This window comes from Macaca thibetana, chromosome 12 (assembly GCF_024542745.1).
Source record: "Macaca thibetana thibetana isolate TM-01 chromosome 12, ASM2454274v1, whole genome shotgun sequence".
NCBI classification, from domain to species: domain Eukaryota; kingdom Metazoa; phylum Chordata; class Mammalia; order Primates; family Cercopithecidae; genus Macaca; species Macaca thibetana.
In genome coordinates, this window is record NC_065589.1 from 94,338,518 (window position 1) to 94,344,688 (window position 6,171).

The window sequence follows — 6,171 nt, forward strand, 5'->3', positions numbered from 1 at the left end:
ACTACATATAGCTTTATCCTTAATGTCTTTTTCTCACATTCCATGTTTAATTCATCAGAAAATCATGTTGGCTTTACATTTCAGTATATCTAGAATCTGATCATCCCTTATTGTCTCCACTGCCACACTCTAGCCCATCATCTCTCATGAGAATTTTCACAACAGCTTCCTTACTGGTTTCCTTGTTTCCACTCCTGCCCTACCTCAGTCTATTCTTAAAGGAGCATCCATGATCCTTGTAAGACATTAGTTAGATCATGCCACTGTCCTCCTCAAAACCCTGCACATTTTCCTTATTTCACTCATATAAAGGCCCAAATTCTTAGAGTGGCTCAATATCTCATCAACTACCATCCCCGGGGTCTAGAACAGGCCATGGGCACAAAAGATATTTTCTAAGCCAAACCGAACTGAAGGTGTGGAGAGAAAGGAGCAGAAAGATCCCCATTATCATCACGCATAGGGGTTGGGGGAAATGGGAGATGGGAGGAGAATAGTGAAAATAGGAATAACCATAAAGTCTTTTAATAGAATTTCATTATTTATTTATTTATTTTTTCAAATGTTTATTTTATGTACAAATAACTATCATGGGTTTTCATTGAATAGATGCCTTGGAGAATCCTTTAAAGGAAGATCATTTAGTCCAACTTAATGAAACCGATATCCTTCGCTTACTGACAGAAACACTGGCGGCACATATTGAGGCCATATTTCTGGATCAGACCGTGCCCGTTTGAACAGACGCAATGAGAGCGAGAACCCTGGCTGAATTTTCACGGGTGGCTCCAGTTATAGCTGCTGGTGACCCATCTTGCTGTCAGGAGTGCAAAGAGGCAAAAGGTGAATTTCACTATTTTTTATTTTTTGTAGAGATGGGGTCTTGCTATGTTCCCCAGGCTTGTCTGAAAATCCTGGCCTCAAGTAATCGCCCCAGCTTGGCCTCCCAAAGTGCTGGAATTACAGGCATGTGCCACGGTGCCTGGCCTTTTAATAGGATTTCAAAGTGTTCCCTCCCTGCCTCCCTCACCACACCTGTAGAATCTAGATAGGAAGACAAGACTGAGAGGTCAGAGAAGAGTGACAAGAGGGAGATGGACAACGAGAAATGACAAAGGCAAGTTCCATCCAGTCCCTGTTTTCCAGAGCTGAGCCCTGACCCCTGAACTGCAAGGGGAGGAGTGTGAAGCTGTCCTGGATTTGGAGCTTTTGTCCTCTAACCACAGTGAACTTTTTTTTTTTTTTTTTTTAAGCCAACCATGGTCTAGTCTACCTTAATACTTGGCTGAGTTATACCAGGAGGCTGCTATTTGAAATTGTCACACTTTTCAAATACCTCAGCTGGTGACAAACATGGCTATAATGCAAATGGCCGAGCGTCCCTTCAAAATTGCCAAACGTGAGGTTTCAGGCTGGGACTTGCAGTTACTTTAAATTCTCTCTTTGCTCTGAATTCTGCTCAGTTCAAATGAAATGCGTGCATCACACATCAAGAACGACAGGGAGCCATCTGAAATTTCCTGAAACACCTGGTGCCGGGCAGGTTGAGGCAGGCAATCCTGTCATGCTGCCCTTGACAGGTTTGTGATAGCATCTTTTTTTGGTCTTTATGTTATTTACTGACAAATTCCAAGTAACGTCAGAGCTGATGAATACAAAACAGCCACTGTGACTGCAATCCTGCCACTACCAAGAGCACAGACTTCAATGGATCCACAGCAGCGCTTTCCAGCCAGAAGCGGCATGACCCATGGTGGGTTGGAGAAACAAGTCAATGGATCACGACAGCATTTCACAACAAAATCAAGGAGGATGCAAATGAGAATACCAGAGTTTACAGTTCAGAGAAAACATAAGAACTGTTTTATGAAACTTCAGCTTTAATCACATATGTGTATGTGTGTTTATGTATGCTCCAGGTTTAATATAAAATTAAATTCTTTGCTTACAGTTATGGTCAAAGGAGTCCACAAACCACTGATTTTTGCCAGAGTCGAGGCTGGCAAAATACTGTCTTCAAGCCAAAATCAGCTCACTGCCTATTGTCTGTATGGCCTGAAAGATAAGAAACACTTTGGAATGTTTGGAAAAATTCAAAAAGCAAGATATTTCATGATGTGTGAAAATGATGTGAAACTCAAATTTCAGTGTCCATAAAGTACTATTGGAACACAGCCACACCCATTTATGTATTGTCTGTGGCGCTTTTGGCAAAGTTGAGTAGTTGCAACAGACACTTTATGGTCCACAAAGCCTAAAATATTTTCTATCTTTATGGGCAAAGTTTACCGACCTCTGATCTAGAGGCCTCATTGTTATGATGCATTTTTTTTCAAGTCTATATATCTGTTTAATTTGTTTTATAGAAGAAACAGGGAAAGGTTCTGACACAAGATTGCACTGTGGGATTCTAGGCATGTTGTGGACACTGCCACTCCTCCCCACATCCCCTGTCCTGTTTTGTGTGCCCCTCCCCTGGCCCCTGTGCCTTCTGTGGCCTGCACCTGTGGCTTTCTGCAGAGGCCTGCCCTCGGGCTCTCAGAGCAGCTTTGCCTGCCTGTGCAGCAGCTGGAGGTACCCAGGAGTTTAAGCTACCGCAGGCAGGCCTTTGGTCAAGACAGTGGGGTATGAAATGTAATCCTCTTGCTCAAGTCGCGAGGACAGAACTCTGAAGTGTAACTTTCAATCCAGATGTCCACTATGGGATCAGGCTAGTTCCCTTTCTCTAGACTTTGCCTGAATCACACCCTTGCTTGAATTCTCTCCCTTCCCCATCCTGCTTGCCCCATTCATTTTGGGTTTCCTGAAGCACTTGCTTTGACACTGGGGTTGCACATGCATCTGACTCTGTCAGAGTCCTCTTTGGGGGAGCCCAGCCTGAGAGAGGGGAAGCAGTGGGGAGGTTCATAAAAGGCAACTCTTTCTGACAAAACTTTGGCTTAATGGGTGCTCCCTACAATGTCTTGCTGAATATGGACACTTCCCACATTGTTTTTGTTTTTCTGAAAGGGAGAAGGTGGTTATCTCATTTAAGATGATTTTGCAATGCATTGTAATTTCAAAGAGTTCTGAGATGAGTCAAGATAATTGGATTCTATTTCCAATGGATCCACTGGGCAAGTAATAAGCACCATTAAAGTCGTATTCTCCCATTTGTAGGAGGTAGAGTAGCTAATGTTTAAGCTTTCCCCTATCTTTCCGAGTCTCCTTGTAAAGTGGGTGCTTTAAACCATCTTCTAGATGCTAGCTAATCCCAATCAGGGCACCTAACTGCAAACCTGGTTGGGCTCCAGAATTCAGGTACATCACTCACACAGCAGAGGTGCTGGACCCGGCATTGTGGGTGGACACCAGAGGTACACTGGAGACCGTCCAGGGGACTCAGTGCTCCTCAACCTCAAGCCTTGACACTGGTTGCCAATCAGCAGCACTCAGAGACTTTGCTTTCCAATATGGAGCCAATAACTGCAGTTTTATGCTTTAAAACCCCGGGGTCCCTCTAACCTCTTGATCCTAGCTGGGACTGTGCATATTGGGCTTCCTGTGTGGCACCCAATCTTTGGTCTGTTCCTTTCTGTCTTGGACATGCTGCATAGCTGCTGTTTCTGTAGCAGTCCTGTCCATGTATCAAAGCACTTTTTGGTGAGACAAGAGCAACTGAAAGGAGCCAGGAGAGGTTCTAGGTAGACACGCAAGGGGAGGGAACCCTGTAATGGAAACGGGAGAGCAGGTAAGAAGGTGGGGAACTAGAAGACAGCACACTTTATTTATATCTTGCTTACCATAAAAACTTTAAATGACACGTGAGGATATAAAGTATTTTTTTCAGCCAGGTCTAAGGATCCCTGGGAATTCTGAACATATTGTCTGAGGCCCACAAGTTCTTTACACAAATAATAATAATAATTATTATTATTATTTTGAGACGGCGTCTCACTCTGTCGCCCAGGCTGGAGTGCATGGTGTGATCTCGTCTCACTGCAACCTCTGCCTCCCAGGTTCAAGCGATTCTCCTGCCTCAGCCTCCTGAGTAGCTGGTATTACAGCTACCACACCAGTCTGCTTTTTGTATTTTTAGTAGAGACAGGGTTTCATCATGTTGGCCAGGCTGGTCTCGAATTCCTGAACTCAGTTGATCTGCCAGTCTTGGTCTCCCAAAGTGCTGGGATTACAGACGCGAGCCACAGTGCCCTGCCCACAAAATTATTTTTAATTTTATCTATTCATTTGGATAGCCACCTCAATGATTAAATATGAAAATGTTCACCATCTGGATACCAGAAGATGACCACATTCAACTTAAGGCTAGACCCCAATTCTGTCGCCCTCATTTTCATTTGTGTTTAAAATCTTTGGGAGTCAATGAAAACTTACAATGATAACATTTTATCTTTTTATATTTTCCACAATGAAATTAGATTTATCATTTACTTTTAAGTTTATGTAAACAATCACTATCATATAGAAAGTTTCAGATACTACATGAAAGGATAATGCCACCACTCATGCCATAAACGCTTTGACCATCCTTCTCTGGTTTTTAATCATTTGTGAGTCAGAAAGCAAGCCTGACTGCCATAAGGTTGGCACGCCTTAGCATCAAAATGATAACTGTCACCCTTACGTTGAATTCTTCTCTCATTATCAAGACAAAGCCTCCCTTTGGCTGTGATAATTTACAGTTGAGTGACATTTTCAAATGCAAAGACTTCAGTTTTAAGAATTATTTAATAAGTTGAGGATTCAAATTAACATCCTGAAAATTAACATAATTAAAATGAGTAATGCACTACTTTAATTAATGAGGAGTAATGAGAAAAGTCCAGAAGCAGAATTAATATGAAGAGGATACATTTGGCCTATCTGAAAGCCACAGGACATCATGCTGATACTAGCTTGAACATTTCAATTATAGAAAAGATAGAAACAATAATATTTGAATTTTGGTTATTTTCTAAATGATATAAATGATTCATTTCCAGTTTTTAGCATTTTCTTTCTACACTTTGACTATGAGCTAACTCTGTGTTGAAACTATGCATTTTTTTCAACATTTACAAAAAATAGAGCAGATTCAGATATTATTTTCTGTTCCCCCAGAATATTTAATGCTTGAAAAAAAAATCACAACATTAACCTTGCTTTTTATTTTATTTACTTTTCGAGACAGAGTTTCACTCTTGTTGCCTAGGCTGGAGTGCTGTGGTACGATCTCGGCTCACTGCAACCTCTGCCTCTTGGGTTCAAGTGATTCTCCTGCCTCAGCCTCAAGAGTAGATGGGATTACAGGCACCTGCCACCACGCCCAGCTAGTTTTTGTATTTTTGGTGGAGATGGGGTTCACCATGTTGGCCAGGCTGGTCTCCAACTTGCGACCTCAGGTGATCTGCCCACCTCGGTCTCCCAAAGTGCTGGGATTACAGGCGTGAGCCATCGCGCCTGGCCAACATTAACCTTACTTTTAAGAGGCCAAAACCAATGTGGAGTTATCAAGTGTCATATCATTAAAACTGCTCTACAGTTTTGGTTCAGTGTGGTTTGATTATCTTGAATTTTAAACATAGATTTCAAGTTTTTTCATAGTTTTTCTAGCATAATAACAATACAAAGAATACTGGTATAGCCAAATGAAAAAAGATTTATGATAGACTTGTACATCTTTCTACAATTGTAACTTCATCAGAAACCTCATTTTTAGCACATCATCTGTGAATTTGGGTTTTTATGACACAGATTCCTAAGGCATTTAATTTGTAAATTATCTTTGGATTTACATTTCTATGAGTGCTAAAACATAAAGAGAACACTGGTTTCTAGTACTTACACCTAGTTAAGTAAAATTTAGGATTGAAAATTTTAAGCCAATAGTAAGTATCCAAAGAACTGTTTCCCTTTGTGGGATCAATACATTACCCAAATTTGAGAAATCCTAGTGCAAATAAGCTAAAAAAAAAAAGTCTCTTGTGTCTGTGTAGGCTTTTAGACTAAACATAGGAACATATTTTTTATGAATGGGACTATCCCATTTGTGTTGTTCTATAACTTAAATTCTTTCTTAATAATATGTCACAGACCTTTGTTTTTTTTAAGAGAAAGTGAAATAGCTGAGTCAAAGAGAATGCACATTTAAATTTAAATTTTTGATAGCTATTGTCTAATTGCTTTCCAAAA

General features: G+C 40.9%; 1 pseudogene; it reads right to left on the reverse strand.

Moving 5' to 3' along the window:
• Window positions 1-641: 641 nt before the first annotated feature.
• LOC126932916 (40S ribosomal protein S29-like) lies at window positions 642-813 on the reverse strand (annotated as a pseudogene).
• Window positions 814-6,171: the final 5,358 nt, after the last annotated feature.